Below are 25,410 nucleotides of genomic sequence, written 5' to 3' on the forward strand. Positions count from 1 at the left end.
TTAAATAGGCTATGAAGTTGGGTTGGAAAGGCTTGCACCAATAACTAAACTTCTCAGTTGGCATGGATGAGTGCAGCTATCAGTCAGTCTTGTAAACTGCAAGTGGACAAGACAGAGTAGCTTATAGTTAGAAGATCTGCCAGCATCATTTTAGTCTGATGTTTGGGAGCATTAAAAGTTTAAAAGCATCAAAAGTGGTGGATCATGGATTTGGCATTCTTTCATTAAGATTTTATATAAGGAACCTGGCCTTTGTACTCACAAACCTAAATAAATCCAGTCCTTTTCGGCTATATAGAGGGACACGCCAAGGGGATCCTCTGTCTCCATTTATTACCCCTGGTATTAACGCCATCAAAATGGTGGTCTTGCCTAGGTTCCTTTATATATTTCAATCAATCCCAGTATGCATCCCTCAAAATCACTTCAGACAGCTGGATTCAATTAAATCATCTTTTATTTGGTCTGGCAAAATACCTAGGATCTCGAGGAAACATCTTATTAAAAGTCGGTCCGAGGGAGGTCTCGACCTGTCTCAATTTAAATCCTATTACTTGGCTGCACATTTATATATTTTTTCGTTTTGGTTGGAGTGTTAACCAGGCAATAACCTGGAGGAGATGCCTGCGTGGTTACAAATTGAAATTGTCAACGCACCTCTCTACCAGCACTCATTAATAGCCCAGTAAAGATTAAGAAGCACCTGTCTAATGATAACCCAATAATTTATAATTCTTTAAAGATATGGAAGCAGGTAACAACAACTCTAAAAACACCCAAAGTTTATTTGGATTCTCCTATTTGCTGTAACCATACATTTAAACCTGCACTGGATGACGTAGTTTTCTCAAACTGGAGAGAGAAGGGCATTATCACTTTGAGAAATGTTTATATTGAGGGTCATTTGGCCTCCTTTCAGCAGTTACAGTGGGCATTCTAGCCTCCAGCTTCCCATTTTTTTCGTTTCCTCACTTTCCTCACTCACACTTTGTGAGAACTCATGTTCCAAAATATAAACGTAAACCTCAGCATGTAGCATTAGATCGTTTTTTTCAACTCAAACCATATACGAGAGGGGCTATATCTAAACTCTATTGAGTCATACAGAATGTGAATAACACGTTGTCAGACCTTTGATACAATTCAAGGTAGTACATAGACTACACTATTGTCTCTCCAGATTGCAGAAAATATTTTCGGATGTGTCATCCCAATGTATTAAGTGTCCAAGTGAAGAAGGAACACTATCCAACTTATTCTTGTCATGTCATAAGCTACAATCATACTGGGGATCCTTGTTTGAGTTTTTCACTAAGGCCTTTAATCATCCATGTAACCCAGACCCATTCACCGTATTGTTTGGGGTGGCCAATCCAGATAGTTTGAAGAGTAGTTGTGAAGCCAAGGCTATTTCCCTTTCAACATTGTTGGCCAGAAAGCTAATTTTACAATCTTGGAAATCTGAAAGGTCTCCTACATTTGAAATGTGGTTGAGAGAGCTGGGAAATGTACTACACTTGGAGAAAATCAGGTACATTATGTCTGCTTAAGAGGATTTTTTTTTTTAAATCTGGCAACCTTTTCTCGATTTAATGTCTAAAAACTGAAGTTGGGCTATTCTGTCGCTGTGCCATTAACTTTGTCCTATGTCCTGTTTGTCGCGTGTCAAAAACCCCTCTCAAGTAACCTGTACTGTTTTGTGTAGCACCACCAACTATTGTTAATATGTATCTTCTTCTTTGTTTTGAAAACAATAAAAATAAATACACACAAAAAAAAGTGGTGGATCAAACAACAACTGTGTGCAGGCACTGTGCAAGGTGTGTGGCTTATGCTAGCAGTAATAATATGATGAACTATTTGCATTGACATCACCCCATTGCGTACGTTTTAACAGGGATTATAGCGAGTTTCAGCATATTATGTGGTAATATTAATTTAAAAATAACAAGGCAGCATTTTTTTGTTTGCACTGATTAAAAAACGATTCTTTTGATTAAGATTTGACAATGAATAAGTGTTTATGTTCATTATGTTATAGCCAGAATTTTGTTAAGGTTAGCAGTTGTTACTTTTTTTTTTTGTTGTTTGCCAAATAACTGTGAATTATGAGAGCCGTTCCAACCTTAGTTCTGACATGTGCATGCACACACAGGCGAATTACACTGTACAGTCTTGCCAATGGTGTCACAATACTAATCAGAAAAATTATAGATATTTTCCCCTTCATTTAAAACAGAAAAAATGACAACACATGCAGCTAAAGGTCAAAAGGTCTGGTCTTCACATTTATGGACTGTTTTCCTGTGCTGTCAGTGTCAGACAATATTCAGCATACCATCACCAGAGTTTAGGAAACGAAACACTGTTCAGTGTTCGGCTGCTAATGGAGTCTTAGCCACAGATGTACTGAACAAAGAATGAGGAATCCAAACATGGTGGCCAATGTATTATGTGAAAGCTGCTCAGTCAGAGAAATATGCATTAAAATATCTCCCACCATGTGTGGCTATAACACATTGGCATTAGCAGCTTTCAGTCCATGAGAAAAGTGAAGCACACTGCTGCTTGGTTGATCACTTTTTATTAGGTGCAAGAACATTTTGACACAGTATACAACTTCAGTCTCACTACAGTCAAAGACCAGAAAGATCATTTATAGAGATCCTCATTAACCAATCACCTTATTCCATGTACAAAAGTTCAGGTAGCCTCTGCAACCCATATGACACACCTAAACTAGCCATTGAAGGACATTAAGGGACTTCTTTGACAAAATGGCTTGACAACCCTCCATTGAGCACAATGTGCTGTAAAATATGAATCGACTGATATCTGCATTGACTTGTCTTGCATGACATAGTACTATATGATTATCACCTTAACAGAGTACAGATATAGTAAATGGTAAATGGACCTGTACTTGTATAGCGCCCTTTCTAGTCCACTCAAAGTGCTTTTACACTATATGCCACATTCGCCCTTTCACACACATTCACTCAGCAATGGCAAAGCCCATTGAACAGAAACTTTTGGGTTTCAGTATCTTGCTCAAGGATACTACGACATGTGGCAGGAGGAGCCAGGGATCGAACCAACAACCTGATATGATGGCCACCCCTGATATGACTCCCATGAAATCAATGAACTGTCTTAACAATTTAGACAGCACTGTGAGGAAGCATAGATATAGATAGGATACAAAACAATTCCTAATGTGTTGGCTCAGAAAGCATTCAAACAAGGTCAATTCATTAAAAAAGAGTAAACTATCTGCACTTTTTCTAGGGCTGGCCATTGACATAAACTGGGCAGGACCCAGAACAGCTGCTAAGAGTGAGTTCAACCAATATAGGATTTGTACATTTTGAATTCACACAGGTCATAACACTACACACATTTTTGATTTTTTAATAAAATTGACAGCACTAAAGATTTCTGTACTGCAGTTTCTTGTTGCTTATCGTCCCATAAATTCTAATACAGATATATTTGAAACAAGCTCATATTGGCCTGGTAGAAGGCTGGCTCTAGCTGGGAAGAAGCCTCTATTAAAGATATGTGACACAAGGGTTTGCAAAGAATCCTCAGATCACAAAAACACATACTCAATTGTCAAAGGACATGAATGTTTAATTGAAAGCAGCAAACTCCAACACAATCCCTACATTGAAGGATGATGGTAGCAACATCATCATACTTTTAAGGTGGTAGAAGTCATGCGATAGACAGAGAATGGCATACTGAACTAGATACTAAACGAACAATATCTCCATCCTTTCATATTAAGAGACTTTATCGGCCACAAAATAAACAGGATAACAACTGTCAGTGAAAAGAAGGGCGAAGAATAATGACACTATGAAAATGAGGTTACCCAGGAACATGAACAATATAAAAAGTATAAAAGTAGTTTTTCTCTGGTGATGTTTGTCCATCTGCATTTGAAAATAGCACAGAGCATTGCTTTACACACAAATTGGGCATTATACATTTATGTATCAAATATCCCCAGCAATAATCTGTGCTTTTGTGTGGAAAACATGGCTTTGGAGAGCAATGCATTTTCCCTTGATCTAGGCCTAATTCAAGTTTGCAGATCAGTCCTGTCTGTTTTCCAAGCATGCAAGCTGTTAGGTTTCTAAATATATTTGTTGATGCTAAATAGTACTATAAGAATGGCAGGGTTGAACATCAAGACAAAAGTCCAATTATGCAACTATGTGGTCTCAATATGTGCTGATAGTCAAACTAAGTTTCCATTTCTTTTTCGTTCCTCAGTCTGATATCATGTTCATGTTAGCCGTTTTCTGTTTGGAGGAGGGGGTAATTTGCCCCAACTGATCAGTAGTGAGTAATGTATTTGTCACACCAGCATAATTTTCAGCCAACACAAAGATGCCGTAGTGGTTGCTAGGAGCAGATAGCTTTTGTCACAATTGAAGAAAAAAAGTCTGAAATAAATCAACTTGAAGAATCTGAATCCGTTTTTTTGCCAAGTAAGTTTTCAGATATGAGGAATCTGCCTTTGTGTATTGGCACATAATGCACACATCAACAAAACTCTGATGCGCAAATGTTTCCCCAAAAAGCAGGGGTCTAGAAGCAGGCTACTGAAATTATGTTGTTTTAGAGGATAATATGTATTAGAGAAATACAAGCCCAGATATTCTATCACAACAAAGGCTAATCTTTACAGCATCTCCAATCAAAACAAAACATAATTCAGTGAGTAAACCACCTAGTCTAGCAAACACTTCACACAAAGATTTAACTCAATGAGTCAAGAGTTTTGTGCCACATTAAAAAAAAAGTGAGTTGTCAGGCACCAGGTTTTACAGGCTAATTTCTGCTCTCAGGCGTCTCAGAGTTTTGGTTACAGGTAAAAATTGCAGGAATGATATCTGCTAGACCTTTAAAGATGAGTCACTGTAAACAAACACATTTCTAATACAGAGAAAGATGCATGCAATTTCCTCATCCTGCATGGCCACAGAAAGGGTAAATGTCACTGCAGGTAGCACCTTGATGAATGAGGAGGTCACGAAAAAGCCCGGCAGAGGCCACACATTATGACCGGGTCGATTGGTTGATCACAAGCGTGAAATTGCTGTCACAGATCAATGCCTAACTAATCTGGAGAAGGGACGGATTCAAATCACAGGGTCCCTAATCAATGATGATTAATCTTCAGCAACCAACATTTCCTGTATAAAACACTTGATTGTAGGCAATTGGATAATTACCTGCTTCCATTTGAGGGCACAGGTCCCTGTAGTTACCAATGAAGACATCATCAACTAGACTGATTAGTGAAGTTAAATATATCGTGAAAGGTGTACCACATCACACGGTCAATAACTCTCTGTGGACCCCTGCAACATACAGTGTATACCTGAAGCCACATGATGAATTAACTGATCAATAAGAGCTTTAGAATGAATGGATTGATATGTTGCTGTCAGGGTTTAAACTACTGTTCACCTGGAGGATCTGTAACAATGCTAATGGACAGCCATACAGGATATATTGAGCTGTTTATAATTGCTGCTCTCAATCATGGCTATTGACAATTGAACAGCATTTATTGAGTTCTGGAAATCTCTCTGTGGATTTCAGTCTTTAAAAAAATAGCTACAATGATATGTACATAAAAGATGACAATAATAATAATTTGGTGGGTGTTGTTTCTCATCCATGTATTTTCAAAGATGTTTTCATGCAGTTCATTTACAGTATGAAATCACAAGTTGGACAGCAGTGGCAATCGACAGCACCTTCACCTCGCTGAAGTTCATTTGTGAATGATGCTACCCTTAAGCTACAGATGTGATTTTAATAACGTTCATGGGTCTATACAGGAAAAGTCGGTATTGTATGCAGTACAATGGTTAATGGTTTTCTCACATTCATTAAAGCGAGTGTCAGATGAATGCATACTGCACATGTTCTATGAATCAAAGGTATGTGTGTTAAGATTGGGCTTGACTGACTTCCCTTTTACACTCGTATTTGTTTTGCTGCCCCTGTTACACCTTTATCAATCTAAGTTTGATGGCATTGTGTAAATCCAGCAGAACTCCACCTAGCTCCAACCAATCAACCAGAACAAATGGAAGTGGAAGTGTTGGTTTACAAGGCCTGAGTCAAGCAGCTGGGAGGGCTAACTCAACACATTTATGTTGGCAGAATAAGGGTGCTGGGAATCAGCGAGTGTGGACTTCGGTCATCTGCTAATGATGTAGGGATTCTTGGGGTATTTAAGCGTATCTGACACAAGGCTGATTATAAATTGTCACAACAATTCACTGAATGACGTGTAATTGACCTTTTCATGGTTTATTAATGCTGATGTTTTCTGCTGTGTGCAGGCTACAGCTCATTTAGCCTGTCTGTGAAATATGGATGGAGGAAAGCACGTAAGCAGGGGAAATAAAAAAACATAATATTTATCAGGACAACAGTAGAATGAATTTTTACATTGTGCAACAGTTTATTTTATTTGCTGAAATGTGACTAAAGGCAGCACATCCTGTCTTAAATTTATCATTACGCCTCTGACAACAAGTTTACAAAGTGTCTAGGAAAGGTTCACACAGTATTAGTGTTTTTCCAATACAATAAAGGATTAAAGAGCATAGTCATTACCAACCTATCATGGTCTTTTACTGGACACTTGGTGACCTGGTGTAATTATAAATTACAATTACATGACATGGAACCAAGAAGATTTCTATATAGAGCTTTCCTACTACAGACATTGCCCTGGTATTGTGCAGGTGGCTCGCTCATATGGCTTGCTGTGAAACTTAATGTTAATGTTATTAGTTAGACGTGATTTTACTGCTATGACAAGTGAAAATGTCTACTGTGAAAAAGGTCTTTATGTTATATAAAGGATATTGCACAGAAGCCTCTCGAGCACAAGTATTAAACTGAGTTGAATTGGGCCAGGCCCTGTCACGAATCCCCGGCCATGATTGTGTGTTTGTGCTTGTTGTGTTTGTTGTGTCACTCTTCTGGCAGTGCTTGGGGGCGTGCCTATCCCTGGCTACGCTCACACCTGGCTGAGGTCATCACCACACCTGCTGCTCGTTAATGCCTGCAGTAGTTTAGGAGCAGCCACACATCCAGTCTCTGCCGGATCGTTGTGAAGTATAGAGTATGCTACTGCTTTCCAGCCAGAAATTCAACGTTGCAACCTTTTGCTGCCTGCCTGTTTCTGCGTGCCTGAGCCATTCACTTTCCGTCTGCTATTGTCTGCTACTAATTGTGTCTCTCTGCCTCAGGAATCGTCCCTGGAAACCAGTCCACTTAGCCCGCGCCTCCTATAAGCCAGCCACTGGATTCCTCACACTCCAAGCCTGCCAGCCAGCCACTCTCTGGATCACCCCCACCTTGGGACTCCCACTCTTGCCTGCCGGCTCCCCCTTCTTCACAAATTCACTCGTTGTCAAATAAACTGTTTACTCCCTACCCCTTGTCCGATCTGCTTTTGGGTTCCCCTCTGAATCCTGACAGGCCCATGGGCTTTTAAGTCTAAAGATCGTCAAGTCTTAGCTTCCACAAACACTTGCATACCTGCAGAGAAACAAACTCCTGCCTACAGAAAAGAAATGAACTGGAATGCACAACTAGTTATATTAAACAAATCCAATCTAATTTAAAAAATTTACTCCATTTTTTCCCTAATGGATAAATTCAGAAAAGAACCAAAATGGCCAAAAGGTCATTCTTGAATCATCATCACCAGTGGCAATAAAATAAAATGTGGTCACAATAGCAAATTGCCCTAAAATAAAAAACATAAACACAAAAGTAAAAAAAAAAAAACTAGCCACCTGATTTCATGTAGAGAGCTCAAGCTGAATATTAGCACTATGTGTGATATGTGATCTATGGTTTGCTCATCAGTAAGCATAGTGGCTACAGTATGTCAGGCTGTATTTAGAGTTTCACTGTGGGACTTGGTGGCAGTAAGTGAGTCACTGAAATGAAGAAGGCGTGTTGTTCTCCTGCAGCTAAATATATCATTTTAGTGCGTAAATTATATGCTGACACATAAGCTTATAAATTAAATAATGTCTATATTCACTGCAACCTTCTAATGCTTGGGAATTAGTCATCTTATATGTGTAACTGAGTGTATATTGGCAACACCAGATTTTATTAATTTTTATATGGTGACTGTGTTTGTAATCAGTACTTGAAAGTGGTGATATATTGCCTGCAAAGCTGGTGCACTGTAATATTCGATCTCTCATCTCTCAGTATGAATAGAAACACATGACGGGTGGCTCATCATATGATACTCATGATAAAGAAAAAGAGGATGCCCTTCTAGTGTTGCACACTACACTGTAGTGATCATATACAATGCCGGGTGGAGGTGTGTTGCGCAGAAGAGCTCCCTCAGATATCATTAGCTGCTGTGCTGTGATGAAGAAGCAGGAATCAGATCATGTAATCCCCTCCTGAGACACTATTAATTAATAAGAGCTTTGCTAAAGAGGCCCTCCTCCACTTAGGCTCTCTGTGCTTTCTTGCAGGAAATCGATTTGTGTCTCTCCTGCTGCCAATGTGTCTGGCGGACATCTTTTACTGTACAACCCTCACGCCATGAGCAGTCTGTGTGTCTGCCGCTGAACCATGCAGGGGCAGATGACACCTTCAGAGCCAGGGATCACGTTTCCTGCATGGTCTCTGCTTCCTGCTGGACTTACACAGCATTGAATGGGATGCTGGTGGAAGTTTTAGCTTCTTGGTACTTACCACGCAGGTTAGAACTTTGACAGTCTATTGAGGTATAAGATGTTATATTATAGGTTTTTTTTTCAAAGTCAGTATGTCATGCTGAGGACCGGTGATCAAGACATCATCCAGGCTCTGAGGTTTAGTACCTGACACCTCAGGAGGAGCAGGTTACACATTACCATGGTCACCCACAATGTTTCCCAAAACAGTAATAATCCAAACTTCCTTCCCTTGAGCTCTGACACCTACATGATAAACTGCTCTCTCAGACAGCACTATACTCTACCGGAATCAAACAGCTCCTGCTGATAAAAAAACTGTTTACCAAACATGACCCCTAAACTAGAGATTATTCATGAAAATATGACATATAAACCAGTGCAAATAGTTTATTTCAAAAGAGTTTCATACTGATGATCGCTGAAGAGCAATTCAATCCGGTTATTTATTTTAGCAGATCAATGCAGGTGACGCTGCACTATCAATAATTGATGCACCAAAGCAATGAATGAATCATAACGCTCTAGGTGACTTATAATCAAAGGCTTCAGAGAAATATCACATAGTTTGCTTTTTACAGCAAAATACAGAGGAGCAACAAATGCATTTTACCACTGAACTTACTTTTGCTCTGGGCCACTGGCTCACTGACTACAAAGAGCACATCCTGCAGAGAGATGTATCAATATGGTGTTATGCACATTGTGTTTCACCTATCTATTGAATTGAATTTCATTGTAGATTAACTAAGGGCTTCCACTGTAGACTCTGCTCTCATTTCTTGTTTTAAAAGACAGCAGTGAGTGTTTGTCAGAACAAATATTTTACAGCAAGACATTTAAAAACCTTAACAAAGGCTGACATGAAGTTCTGTTTGCCTTTAAGTCTACAATAAGCCTCTATGGCAAGATAATAAAGGAGGATCTGAGAACTTAAAAAGCTCCACAAACAACTTAATGGCTAATTAACTGGGATGGTTCAAAGAATACTGAATTGAAATACAAAACAATGGCGTTTGCAGGGGACCATGATAAACAGGGCAGCGATGCTTTTATTTACTGACATTGACAACTTCAGTTCAACACATAAAACACCAGTTGTAGCTTCAAGAATGACAAAGTATTACTGTTAAACACATCCAATTCTGTGCAATTTTGCTTAAAATACACAGAAATCTGCTGATTTTATTACTTGTAGTGAGACAATGCATCTATAACATATGTAGTACTGTCAATACGTTCTTCAAAGTGCATTTCCACTTCCACCCCTATTAAATATACATATATTATATATATATATATATATATATACAGTGTTTCCTCTATGTTGATTTTAGAGCGGCGGGCCGCCGCTGTTAAATTTCTGCCGCCACGGTATCAGAAATGGGGCAGACGCACAATGTAGTCCCGGTTGCCTTTTCAATGATCCTGCCAACATAATGCACCCCCGCTGGCTGCCGCTCGCTTTGCAATTTAACAACAAGTAGAACTATTCAGAGGTTATTGGGGCTGTCCAGTTTAACTCCACATACTGTTGTGTTGATGTAGCTTATTGTCAAAACGTTCGCTTTCTTCCAAGTCGACTATTAAACTAACAGCTCCACCAAAAACGTCACCGCGGTGGGTCCGTTTTAATTGGATAACGTTCAACTTGTCAGTTCTCAGCTCCACGTCCTGATATCAAACATCTGGTAACATTAAAACGGTAAATATATTTGTTTTTGTCGCAGCGAAGTGTCACTTCTGTTTCATGCATAAAACGTTTGCCGGCGTGACGGGGACGGGGACGAGGGGGTGCCGCCGCTGCAAAAAAAAAGTCCTAGAGGAAACACTGATATATATATATATATATAGCCTAACCATTGTTAGTTTGCAAGTATTAATACATATATATATATATAGCCTAACCATTGTTAGTTTGCAAGTATTAATACATTGATATATATATATATATATATATAATATAAAATTACTCACAGTTTTACTGGTAGTAAACATGTGTATTATATACTGTGCATGAGTGATTCAAAATGTGTTTATAAGATGTTATTCTCTATCTATCTGTTAGATTTGGACATAGTCTTCTTGTCAGCATGCTCTCTGTCGATGCTAATGAACAACCAGTGAACAAGAGGAGCACAGCTGAGAACCCCACAGCTGTGGTGGCTTTAGTTTTTGAAGTGGCTAGAGTCTGTCTGGTGGACAGTTTTTAATGGATGCCCTGCTAACACTGACGTGATAGTATTGATTTTAGCTGACTGTTAAATGGATTGATTTAGCCTGCTGCTGAATGGATTGATCTTTAAGATACTGGTGTCTCACTGTACATTCATGAAACAAACACATTTGGCTCAATTTAGACTTTAGCTGTTAGGGATGACATCCCTATTCAGATTTTAACAGGTTAGTTCAGTCTCTACTGTCCTACATTAAGGCCCAATTTGCACATGTCTCTGTAAAAGAGCAAATCTCTGCATAATTGACCTAAAGTATGACAAGTGGAGGGTATTTCATGTGCTGAGTTGTTTTGAAATATGGATGTATACAGAACAAAACACTAAATGGTAGCATAGCCGAACATCAGGTAAATAATATCTTCACAGGAAAGGTGATTTGTCTGCTTATGGCAAATCATTTCTAGATGTGAATATTACGATCAGTTCCAACCTTTTGTAGATGGGAGGATGCGGGTATCATTAACACCACTACTCACTCTGTTTATATTGCTAGTTGGCAGCTGAACATCAGTTCAATGTGTTTGAAGGATGAAGGGTTTTGTTGTTTATTGTTGAACTCTAGCCTGTGCCTGATTGTCTGTCATTATGAATTCCCTGGTGATATCCCAGACACCCCGATCCAATTTTAATTAACCAGACTCGGATGGATTACTCATCTTTGCAGCTTTGTTCCAACCTTTTAGAAATTGCACTAATTTGTCCTAATACATATGCTAGGTATATCCAAAAGGTCAAATTTCAAACTTCAGATAGCCTGCCAAATTTGTTTAATCTTAGGCAGGGTACCGAACTTTTGTACTTTTATGGCACCGATCGAATCGCATCAATACTAATTTCATAATAAGTATCGAAAAATGTCTTGTTATTTGGTACCAAATTTTGATACCAACGGAGTAAAACTGTCAGTGCACCAATAAGCACACATCTGGCTGTCGTAACATTGTAAAGGTGTGCAGGAAAAACACTATGTTTACATACAGAGAGAGCGCTCTCTTTTCTTTTCTTTTTTTTTTTTAACCCCGAGTTGCTCACTGCAAAGACAACTAATGAACTTTGTGCTACTTTTTAGCTGGCCTGTGTAGGTAACCTGTATCTGCTCATCAGTCAGTCTGTCTTTCATCCACAGGGATGGAAACCATGGTGCATCCTTTCTTCTCCAAAGAGGGGACGGAGTGTCTTTCAAGCGGCATGGTGTTGTTTACTGACAGATAAAAGGAGGAGAGGAAGGCACCAAAGTTGATGGTGGATTGTTGTCAGACCCAGGGTAGCTGGTCTCTAGCCCAGAGACAGTAAGTGGTCTCATTCTGCCACTATTTCCCAGTCCAATAAACATCCACCACACAGTCATTACCTCCTTTGTTGGATAAGATATATAACAAAAAATGTTTATATATATATAGTCCAATGCTGTAGAGATATGCAGTTTTATTAAATCATTTCAGTCCGAGTCCAAGTAAAAACTGTTTCTCCAGCTTCTCCCAGGTCTTAAACAGCTTCCTCCTTTTAAGTGAGTAATTGTACTATAATTTATAATGTATTTTATTTTTGTTAAAATACATTTTGGAAAAATGGTAAAGAAAAAAGTGATGTTCAGGAAGTGGTATCAAAGTCAAGGTATCGTACTGGTACCGAGAATCTTTGAACAATACCCAGCCCTAGTCAAATCTTTAAGGAATGATGAATATTTGTAAAAACTCCCCTTCGTGGCCTGATGTTTCTGTATGGCTATAATTGCTACATTACCACTCCAATTTGAATGGAAGTAAAAGTAAATGGGACTGATTGGCCTTATATTTCTGGGCCAATCTGTCTGACTTTACTAATTTCACTTTAATGTGCGCATTATTTCCCTGACTTTTTAGTTGTGTATGTGGTTTCATTAATGTGTGACAGATTTAAAGCGCAATTATGTCCTTTACAGCCCCCTACAACTTACTGTATGATACAGCATACACAATATGCTGTAATGTCAAATTACAACTGCAAAATACCAATATCACACTTTCTTACTTTCCCACATATATGACATATGGACCTTTCTAAATGCCTGCACTTATTAAAGATCGTTACACTAATGAACATGTGCATTCAAGCTACAAGCTAGATGAAACCTTAATGATCCTCATGGGCATTTTTTTTTTTTGGTATTATTATACAGTTGTATTCCACAGCATCTCTTCAGTGAATAATTATACCATTTTCATATTAGGTGTCCCATTAAGAATCTTTTGTTTTTAATAGCACTGCGATATACAGCACAGCTCCAAGGGGAACCAAAAGAAAATAGCAGCACAAGTTTAAGAAAAGGCTTTTCTTTGAAACGTTTCATCTTGGACATTCAAATATCAAACATCCTAACAGGCACCGTGAATGTAGCAGATAGCTATCTCTGAGGAGGTTCTGTGGAATGAAGTAATCTAAATGCATTTCTGCTCTGACACAGCACACTTTGAGCAGGGCCTTCATTTGGTTTATAGAAATGTTGCAGTTGCCAGAATGATCAATAACCCCATTAACACATCCAAAGGAAAACACACTCTCCATCTACCTTTAGGGGGCTCTTCTAAAGGGGCTAGTCTGGGAATTTTAATGGATAAATGTGCCCACTTCAATGTGCGTGTGCCTGTGTATGTAAGCATTTATGGCTTTGTGTGTAAAAGTATTAACAGCTAGATGAATCAATTCAACTGCCTGTTGTACATATTGCATATTTATGACAGATGAACATTCGTCCAAAACCTCAGGGAAAAAGGTTTTGTTTAAAATTTCACAGAGCAGCTCAGTGACAGTATCACAGCCACAGTCTTTCGAAAGACAATATGTTCTTGTTATGTTTCCAAACAGATAAAGACTTCATAAGCATATTATAGTGTGGTATTATATGTCCCTATACTATTTTTCACAATAACTGGTTGTGGTCCAGGGAGAAGTCTCAAGAAGTCATACAGCATACACATTAGGAAGAAAAAGGAGACAGTATTATCACGCAGTTACTAAAATACTAAAAGTCCAATTTTATAACACACAGCTTTTAATTCTTCAGCTTATTCTTAAAATAATGCAAGTATAAGCCAAATGGAATTATTCACTATTTTTCTGACATTTAACAGGCCATTAATTAATAAATTGAAAAAATTATGGCTAAGCAATAATTGAAATAACTAGAGGTTGCAGCTGTACAGATCAGCTACACAGCCAAGTGACGATGTCACTATAAACAATCCAAATACCCCAAACAGGAAGTTTGCTGAACCCAATTGAAAGACTAATGGATTCCACATAGATTGACACTCTAAAGGAACAGAGCTGTTGGGCCACAACTGATTAATAACAGGCCTGCTCCATCCACCGAGATGCTTATTAAAATATGAATTTCAAATGAATCTGTCTTCAAAGCATTGTCCAGCGTCCAGCTGTAATTTGTTGTCACTGAAGCTTTTAGACACTGGTATCTCCTTGGCCAGAATGAGAAGTAGTAAAAACACCCTGACTGGGAATGAGAGTCAAAGATATGGCACAGAAGGCAAAGAGAGCAGTCCTTTTCCAAATGACTATAATGGATTTGTTACCCTTCTGATTTACATTTAAATGAAAACCTTTTATCTGCTGGTCTACCTACTAATGAGCAAACTCTGCTTTGACAGATGTGACTCCTCTTCCCATCATGAACTGAGTGAACCAACAGTATAATGTTGTACAGTGCATGCAATGCTTAAAAATTACTTAAATAAATGTCTAAAATTACAAGTTTAGACTTTTACTTATAGTGTTTTATTATCTCTCTTCTTCAAAAACAGGTTAATGGAGGTCAAGGGGAAATTATGGGCGGAAAATGGGAGAAGACAAGAAGTTTGGATCTTAGCTGAAAGTATAGTTTCTGAGCCTGATGTGCTGACTGTATGATTAGACACAATATAGTATTTACTCAGTATAGTAGTAATTATTCATTAAAACAATTTGATCATTGGGAAATGTGTTGGAATGTTTCTATTATTAGTTGAAGCTGATTCATTACGACAATGTATGTTTCTGCTTGCAAACTGCTTTCAACCTTTCTCAAATGGCTTTATAAGTGAAACAAACTTGGAACATGGAACTAATGGTGTTATTAAGAAACATCCACTTGACTGGTATTCTATAAATAGCATGCATATCAGCTGATGAGTATAACAACCCCTTTGATGGAAGGGCAATTTTCAAAAGGTTTTTTTTATTCTGTTAGGAGCAACAGGTAAGAGTCTGGATTAGTTCTGAAGCACAGTATTACAAAGATAAATGGCAACACACTGCATCCTGCCTATAGTGGTTGCTTACCTTCCCAGTAAACTGTGAAAAAAGTTTTGCTGTTCATAATTAATTTCCATTTTTCTCTAACCTCAGTTTATAGGTAATTTCCATAGTTTGCCAAGAAGGAAACCATCTGGCAAAGCCATTTCACTCATGATTTATGACAAACATAGACCTGTATGTGACCTGAAAGAAATATGACATAAAAGATTAATTGTCTTTCCACTCATTTTGTTTATGTCTTATAGTGCCCATGTGGCCTAATGTATATGGGCCAAACTAAAAGTAATCTTAAACTAAGAGTGGCCGAGTATAAGATGGCCATTGGGAATGGTAATATGGATTATTATTCCATTGCTAGGCACTAAAGGGAGAAGAACCAGGTTCAGCCACTTCCCTCAAATTCACTGGCATTGAAAGAGTGTGACCCAATCCAAGAGGGGGTAATTTGATTAACCAGCTCTTAAGAAAGGAGGCATTTTGGATTTATGAACTGTACACAATTGAACCTTATGGACTTAATGAAGCACAGGATTTGAGCTGTTTTTGTGACATTAATGTGTTAACTTGTATCTCCCTCTGAAGGTAATTTGGACCCTTAGGGAGAGATGAGACACTAGGTCCCCTGGCCTTCCCATTTAGTGGTACCTATAGGATATTTCAGCTGTACATTTATTAGTTTTCTTCTTGTTGTATGTAATGTGGTGTCATTTTTGTGATTCTGTTAGATGAATCACACTGATTTTAAATTTATCTTGCTTTGTCTTTTGCAATGTGTATTTTTGTGAGTGCTGCAATTTGCTGAGCGAACCTGAGGAAGCTGCAAGCAAAACGCATTGTTGGCTCTTAAATAAATCACAGTAAAGACATTCTAGTGTGCGGTGGTTCATTTTGATTTTCTTACCAGGTTGGTCCTGCGACCTACCAGCACCTGACTGTGGTCGGCAGTACATGAGGAGTTTTGTTTAAGAGTTATAGACCTGTATGTGTTTAAAGAATGGCAATCAAAAACAAATTGAGTGTTTCTTACCTCTCGGTGGTTGTCATTTACAGCTGTTTTTGATTTGTGGTATGTTTTCTTGACATGCTGTAGTATTGTTATAGTTCAACTTTTCACAGAAGGTGTGGAATTATTTTACCTGCTATAACATTTCAATTGTCACTCTTCGACAATAGATCAGAACAGTAGCAAAAAAAGGAGAATAACAGATGTTATAAAAACACAAAACAACACACTTTAATGAAAAAAATGTCTAAAGCCTTAGGGAAATGTGATAAAACTGACTACCATGATAAAAACCTGGTACATAAGCTGACGTAATGAAGCTTCATTTTCACTTCAGCTCAAGAAATCAATCAAAACTTGTGATGCTAATAGGAAATAATGACTTAGCTGATGGACCCCATTGAAGCAGAAAATAATCCTACACTGCAGTAAGTTCAAGGAAAGTGCTGAAATACTGAACCGTGTAGGTGGATAACCAGAATTAATTACGTTAACAAACCTGTAAATTTTTTTAATTGGAAGAAAAAGTCTAAAAACAAAAGAAATGACAACCGTACAAACATGACTGCCTTACCTTACTGCTCATTACAGAAAACAGCCACATACTAAAGTTTAAATACTATCAGTTGATGTTAATATTCTGTTTAAAAGCCCTAGACCTGATTCTCTCATTCTTCAGCCTCATCCGACCTTAAAAGACAAACAACAAACAACATTGTCACAGGACTATGACAGATTGTTTCATACATATTCAGAGTGATTTTTCTTTAGCAGATCCACAACATGAAACAGTGTCTAGTTACAGCAGGAAAACAATCCATAGAGTGTGGATCCATTATAAAAGGAGTGTATGCATCATTGCCACCCACAGACTGTGTCCCCTGCTGAAGTGCTCCACCACTGACACACCTTTGCTTGTCATTTAGCCAAAGGGCTTCTGCCAGAGACATGGAGTGTGACTTCCAATTAGTTTTCAGGAGATTTATTCATGGAACTGTTAAAGAAAGAATGCGTTAAAGAATGTGAACAGAGTAATGGATTTTAAATGACTGCACACTGCAACGCTACATATAGCATAATATGAGCTCTGATGAGTTTTGTATGACCCCCAATGTAAATGGCGAGCTTTAAAGCTTCATTTGGCTGATGTTGTTCCTTTTAATGAAATGAAACAAAACACAATGTATTATCTGGTATTTGATGTAGACTTTTTGATCCATTTGCTATATTAATATCTAAATCTCATCTGTCGCTTGCCAGTGTAGACCTTCCTTACTGTTCTTCTCAATCATGCATATTTTCTTAATTCTCATCCAATCAAATAGATGTTTTGTTAAAAAAAAACAAATAAACAAAAACAAACCTAAAGTGCAGCAAATTGTTCCATAGGAAGCAGTGGATTGAACATGCCGTTTGCATGTGTGAGTGAGTGAGTGAGGCAGCTCAGGCAGCTGTCTGGGAGAAAGAGGCTTTCAAGGTGCATATATTCAGATAATGGTGGACGAGTATGTTGAGGTTATTGAAGAATCTGATAGCTCGGAGTTGGTTGATCTTTCATGACACTGCCTGGTTAATATTTACAGAAATGGTAACATCCTTGATTATTTATACAACCGATGAAGCCCCCCCAGAAAGCCTGGCAGACATTTGAAAAGCGGGCCACTGCTCAGCCATTTTGACTCGTAGGCCCTTATTTTTGAATATGTCTCTCATAGTTTTGGCTTGTTTGGACACTGCATTTTGATCTATTTTGTTCGTAAATACAAAACTTTCAAGAAACATTTCTTTAAAAGATCAAGCTACTTTCAGTAATGTTTGTAATTTTTACTCAAATGACTCCCTGTAAAAGTAAAAGGGTCGTACAACAAAGCCCACTGACAATCAACACCCAATTCTGCTGCTGGTTTGCCTTGCCTTAGCTTGACACCAGCAGCATTGACTCCAGCCATGTTTACTTATTAAGTAATGAAAGGCAAGTGGATTCTTGACAAAAGTAACACCTTTGGTATTTTGTTTCTGGCAATCTGTGGTTATGCTCATTTAGAGCTTGCACATGTAGTACTGATCCAGTCTGTCTCTACTGCAGTGTTTAAACTGGTTGAGTTACAGTACATCAATTTAATCCACACACATCCTCACACATACATTTCATGAATACATTCATACTCCGAGTGCGAGTGTGAGTACATATGGTTCCACATTCTGTGTGTGTTACATGTAAGTTGGCTTGGCTGTGTTTCTGGCTTGTGATGTTGAAAGCTGCTTTGGAAGACCGAAATGTGTGCATAAACATACAGCTTTGCTCGTTTGCATGACCCTGGTCGTGATTGAGTAGCAGAATCAGTGTTACCAGAACCAGAGCAGCAGAGAGATACCAGATGCTTTCACAGAAATTGCACTGCTAATGTAAAACTCCCAAATTTGTAAATTTCCACCCGGACATAAATTGCACGAACTGTGTAAATGCACTAGCACTGAATCAAGGAAATGAGAGCCAGCCCTATATACCAGAGAATGCTAAATATTTTTAGTAATAGGGAACCCCATTAATAGATTGTGGTTTGAGATTACAGCATTCGAAACATAATATGAAGGATTTTGAAACTTCAGAGCCCCAGAAAGATAACAGCGGAGAATGCAACCTTCACATTGCAGAGTAACAACAGGAAAAAGGCTGAATAGAAACTAATTTAAGATCAGGTCAGGGTATAAACAGCACACTAGGGGAAAGGTTTGGCGAAAGAATGTCCGTGGCAGAAGTCAGGGGGGTTTGTGTATAGTGGTATACAAGGTTGGTTCAATGTCCAGAGCACAAGGCCAATTGTTTACTTAGGTTGTTGAACCTTTTTTTTTTTTAGATAGGACTTCATGCCTCACTGTAAGTAAGTGTTACATCCTCTAAAAAAAAACTCAGGTTTGATTTATGTTTGAATTTATAATAAAAAATGGTCATAACCATGTCAGTTTTATTTTTTGTTTTTGTTGTTTTGCCCAAATTTGGACCTCACAGTTTTACATAATTCGTTTTTAATAAACTTAAATTCTACAGTGTCTACTTTTGCTTTTCCCTGAATAAAATGCCTACAAAGAAAAATACATGATTTGCTTTAATGTCCCTCCTAAAAATGAAATACATTAAATAAATTTATGCGCTGTGTTTATATTCATCCAATATAGTTGGCCCTTGTATTCTAGCAGATTGTGGATTAGAATATATTGGAGGGTAGAATATATTGGAGGGCAGAAAGAGGGCAGCAATATTTTAAAATGACCTTTAGGAGAGTCATGGAATCGACAAACTCGCTGATATCTGACTTTGAGATACCTGGATCACCTGGAAGATGGTGATCAACAAACTTTAAATTTTAACCTACTGTTTAACTGGCAGCAATTGCATTTCTCTGTACAAGAGGTTAATTATTCGTTATCATCCTAAGCAGATTGTGACTGACTAATTCTCTTTTAATTTTTTCCTACCTGGAAAATTTTAGTTTTCACCGGATACTGCAACATACTGTTTTGATAAATTACCCTGAAGCGGATTAGGATGCGAACGATCAGTCACTGTCATCTGCTTAGCTGAGTTCTGATAGCCTGTAGTCTCTTAAGATCAATTTAGTTACTTGATGCCAGTCTAAACAATTGCCTCACTCATCAAGTACATGGCCTTTGCTTTGCCTGTGCTGTTTTTCTTTCAGGTTTCATGTAATATTTCATAAAAGTGTCGCAAGTGACTGGCGTTATGGAAGGCGCCCATTATATCAAATAAGTTAGCTCATCTCTCTGAAAACCCCTGCCCCTGCCTCTAACACTTTGTAAGGAAAAAAATTAATAATTACATAAATTAAGGTATGAGTTATTAATCCATCTTCAAAAGTTTTCTTGCTGCTACAGGTTTTTAAGATAAGCCTTAATTACTTCTTCATTAAAAATAATTTTTAAACGTATTCTATGACATTTATTTGACTAAGAAATTGCCTGCAGCTTCTCCACTCCATAAACTTCAAGGACATCAAATTATGTTTTCTCCGAAGTTAATTGTTAAAATTAGTTTATATTTGAGTAGCATTAACAACAACACGCCATAAAATGTACCCTAACAGACAGGAAATAATTTAGTGTTGTCAGTCATTCGACACAATTAATTACATTTAAGGCTTTGCAATGCATCACATGTGACATCACAGATGTCTGTATTTACTCATTCTGTCCTAGGGGAAAGAGTGACTACTGGATGTTACAATTAAAATAAAGTGATCCAGTCAAACATGTTTTATTTTTTTCTATGTATTTCAGACAACTGCATATTTAGAAAAAAAAAACATCGTTGTCCCAAACTCATTACATTTAACCTTGACAAACAACAATATGGATGCTTAATTTGACCAGAAACTTCAGAAGCAAATGTTACATACTTCTCTCTTCACCCGTAATCCACAGTGCAAGACAAGTCTCTCCAGTTAGGGGGATGTAACATCTAATGTTGTCTGCCGCAGTAATCGTTCTGAAAGTGTGTAAGCTCCGTGTGGCATTCTGTTGACATTGTTGATTCTAAGAGGGCTTCTGACTGGACTCTAGGGGTGGACACTGTGCCAGCAGTAGAAACATGGGACCAGTATGGTGGCAGACATGATGGAGAGCCGAGCTTTGTTCGGGCGTGCATCTGTATCTGTGTGTGTACGTGTGTGTGTGATGAGAGGGAGAAAGGGAGAGAGAATGTGAGAGCAAGTGTGAGAAAGAGCTCAGAGGAATACTCACTCATTATGGCTATGTGGAGGGGTGAGGGTGTGACAATGTATCATTGCCTGCCCTTTGGTCAGCAGCCATCAGAAGTATAAAGGATGGAGCTGATGAACTGTTTCCATAAAGTTTGGGCACTTTACAAGCTGCTGTGTCTAATTATCTTACGTGCTTATGTGCTCACAAGAATGCATAATACTACATTAACAAACTGACAATACTTAACATACAGTATGTAGGTTAGCCATGTTTGAACATCTACACAATGTCAATAAATATGTCACTGCAGATGGCAAATCTACAGCTTTACGGCAATTAGAGTCAAGTCAAGCCGAGTGAAATTTATTTATAGAGCACATTTCAAAACAAAAGGTGCTTGACAGAAAATGTAAATGTAATTAAATAATTAAATAGCTAAATAAATTGATGTAGCAGATTAAATTAAAACAGTATCAAAATTAGATAATAAAAGATGTTTTGGGGGAATACAGTATTTTCTGCAATTGCAAAATATAAAAATAATTAATTAAAATAAAAATAAAAGGGGGTTGTGACTCATCTAACCACACTTTAAAGAGCAGTTGCAGAAAGATGAGAATTATTTATAAAATAAACAATCATTATTTCAAATAAAGATACTTAAACGCTTACGTGTGCGAGTAGTATGTTTTTTTTCAAGGCAAACATTTAGTTGTTAATTATTGCAAAATCCTTCAAAACAGTTAAGGCTTCACCAATCAAACAGGTCTTCTCATGAGGATCTAGCTCTCAATAACCTTGATAACTGATGCATTTTGCCTCAGGCTTTCTGGGAATTACTAAGTAGTTTAATATATTCATTTTTCTTAATAAGGATGACATACGTAATACTTCCTATTACACATGTGAGACTGTCGGTCTTCCATGGGATTGCACATTTTCCAGAGCAATCTCTGATCTATTAATCATGGTTATTTTAATGAGGTGAACAGTCTGTGTGCTAAAAGGGGAAGTAGAGAAAACAAACACTAAGACAAATATTAGATTTTACAGTGTGAAGCTGTGTTGTACATCATTGTTCCATCTGTGAGAGATTTTTTGTAGCTCAAACACATTTCCAACAATTGCCAGGACAGAAAAGATGTTAAATTTAAGTGAACATTTACTACAACACTCGCAATGTATTCTGTTGGCTACACCGGTGAACACAGAAGATGAGAAGTTTGACATAATATTTAAAGATGTATATTATAGCAATACTAAATTAATCGCTCACATGTAATGTAAATTTGGAGGAGTGATTGTAAATGTCCAGATTTTTTATAAGCATAAGTTATTCATTGACAATGACAGTTGAAGCACTTCCAAGGCTTGTTGGGTGGGCATGAAACTCTCCTTATTTAAACATAAGAAAAAGAGGTGTAAGCCTGTCTACTTATATATATAAAAAAAAAAAATGGGAACAGACGAAAAGACTTGTATGCATGTTTCCTGTTTTGTGTGTGGACAGATTTCTCCACCTAAATATATAACATAGTTAAATATATAACATAGTTTTATCTATATATCTATATATATATATATATATATATCATATGTATACTGTATACTACCTAACAGTTTCCTAATATGTTTTGGATTAAATTGCTGCATGTGATATTTTTACCGACAAAGTTTTTCAAGTGCACAAAGTACTATGTTCTCAACGCACCTTGCACAAAGTGCAGGGGCCAGATAGATAAAACTATGTTATATATTTAGGTGGAGAAATCTGTCTACACACAAAACAGGAAACATGCATACAAGTCTTTTCGTCAGATTTATAAAACGTATGTCTGTTCCCATTTTTTTTTTCAGTCATTCTGCAAGTGTGCGCAGTTGCACGAGCCTTCTGACCATTCCTACAATTTACTATTAATGGCTTGAAACGCACCCTCAATTGCCTGATTTGCATGTGAATGATACATTTTGAGGATAAATGGCTGAAGCAACTTTAAAGAATGTAAACTGGAGGTTATGGTGGATCAAACTGACAAAAGAAAATGTGTTATTTTGGTCCCTAAGCTCTGGCATGAACAATAGAATGAAGCAGGGTGAATGGCAGAGGGTAACGGAGGCAGTGAACGCTTTTAGTTCCAGATTGTTGTTTTTTTTAACTGCAGATTGCATCCTAACAGTGTAGTGAAAGAATAAAGCTCTAAATAAAGTGTCACCCAAATGTCACCCAAACCCACAGTCTCACTGCACATGGATCTTTATACATTTGGTGGGTAAATGGTGTAAGGACACTTTTCATGTGTACGCATGGTTTATACATCTGGCCCCAGGACTTTGACAACCGTGACTGGGATTCAGAACCTGTATCCCGCATGTGTTATGGTTTAGGATACAAAAACACTGATTAGGTTTAGGGAAAGACTATGGCTTTGATTAAATATTGAAAAAGTTAATATGTCGTCTATCATGTTACCAAAGATGCTGATCTTTCCCTGACCATAACCAAGTGTTTTTAGTTCCTTTAGAATAACCATAAAATATTTATATTTGAATTAGTTGCCAGAAGTAGATACGGAAAACCAATTAAATATGTCAACAGTGAATGTTTTGCAGATACAGTGAGTGTGAACATTTGCCACTGTGCAACCATTTCTTTATTATGTTGAAATCAAAAATAGTAATTTGCACCCGAAATTCTATATTATTTGATAAAAATTCAAGAAAGAAACATCCAACCAGCCATCTTAAAATTCCAACAAAGAGGCATGCTGTATTTGCTACAGCTCTGATTCACACCTCTCAACTGGCTTTTTCACCATACTAATGGCAACTGAGTCTTAGTATGTATTAGAGGTATGCAACATACCAAACTGGTGAAAAAAATGATTTCTCAAAAACAAAATGTTGAACTAGGATCCAAGAGACTCCTGTTCTATGAAGAGGAACAATTATGATGCAATTAAAAGAAAACTTTTAAATGGGATTTTACAGTGAGTTAATAATACTTCTAGAACCAGCACCTCTTCCTTCTTCAGAGCTCTATTCAGTTGTACTGCAACAGTTTAAAAAATATCTGTTCAGTTTATGTATTAGGTATGAACAGCTTTCTGTAGGTGACAGCCTGGTGAACACACTAGTGCTCAGACTGAGTTGGTCTTGAGAGACCACCCTTAAAAAAATCCCACATTCAACAACACATATTTATTTGGACAACATAAACTACCAGTTCTGTCTGGGTATCCTCATTTCTGGCAGCAATGTCCCTTTAAGGACAAAGATTTCAAGTGCAGCATTGATTTTTGCAGAAAATCTAACCTGATACATGCCTTTATCTTGTCCATCTTTTATTTTACATAAAGATAAGATACCCAGTACTTACACTCATGTTTCCTGTGTATAAATGTATTGATTTTTGTAGCAACACAAAATACACAGAGAATAATGATAAATTAGGCTGATGGAGGAATATTGATCATATACTAGCCTTTTTGTCAGTCTTGTGCAGTAGCTTCTGACACCACAGGAAAAAAAGTGAAGAGGCCAATCCACTGTTTGCTTCCTGCTATTGCCATTTGACTATGCCAAACATGCTATAATGATGTAACACCCTCCTAACCTCACTGTCAAACTAACTTTTTGGTGTGGTATGTTTGGCAAAAGGGTCAGCAAAGGCATGCTCTTAATTTGTTGATGCATTAGAGAAACCTCTGGCCTCATTAGTCTGTCTGTAGACAGACAACAATCCTCACCTCCTAAATAACACTGCATATTTGACAGATGGAGTGTGGCTGTCATCAAAGATTAACAATGAGGCGTTTTAAAAGATGCAATAGCTCTGATGACTGCCAGACCCACATCTCCAAACCCTGCTGCAATGGAAAATAGCTTATACATACCTAATGCTATTGACTTTCATGTCATTACTTTTACACACAGATGAGAGAATGCTCATATGGTACATTGTAGTCCATACTACAAAACGTTTATATTCAGCGTGGATGCAGCATTAGTGACATCTAGCGGTGAAGTTGCAGATTGCAACTATTTGAATACAGCTCAGCCTTCGAACCGTATATAGGAGGAGAAACTACGATAGCTGCAAAACTTGCAAAAAACGTATTGGCCCTATCAAGAGCCAATGTTTGTTTTATCCACTCTGGGCTACCGTAGAAACATGGCAGTTCAACATGGCGGCCTCCGTGGAAGATGGCACCCTCCCTCTGTAGATAAAAACTGTACTGTGCAGTTTATTCTGAAATACATACAAAAGGAGCATTGCTGCAACCTCTTAACTCAGGCTATAATCTCAGTAACCTTAACAAAACAAAACAAAGACCTACCATGGAACTACATTCAAGGTTACCAGTCTCACCCATATCCTTGATTTGCTCACCCTTGCCTTTGAACCTAA

General features: G+C 37.7%; 1 long non-coding RNA gene across 1 annotated transcript; it reads left to right on the forward strand.

Annotated features, from left to right (window-relative positions):
- The first annotated feature begins 10,229 nt into the window (after positions 1–10,229).
- On the forward strand, positions 10,230–16,055 carry LOC127351652 (uncharacterized). Its single transcript, XR_007880929.1, has 3 exons — positions 10,230–10,458; positions 12,117–12,279; positions 14,788–16,055. It is a non-coding gene; the product is annotated as an uncharacterized LOC127351652 (long non-coding RNA).
- The last annotated feature ends 9,355 nt before the right edge of the window (positions 16,056–25,410 follow it).

This window comes from Dicentrarchus labrax, unplaced genomic scaffold (genome assembly GCF_905237075.1).
Source record: "Dicentrarchus labrax unplaced genomic scaffold, dlabrax2021, whole genome shotgun sequence".
Classification (NCBI taxonomy): Eukaryota; Metazoa; Chordata; class Actinopteri; family Moronidae; genus Dicentrarchus; species Dicentrarchus labrax.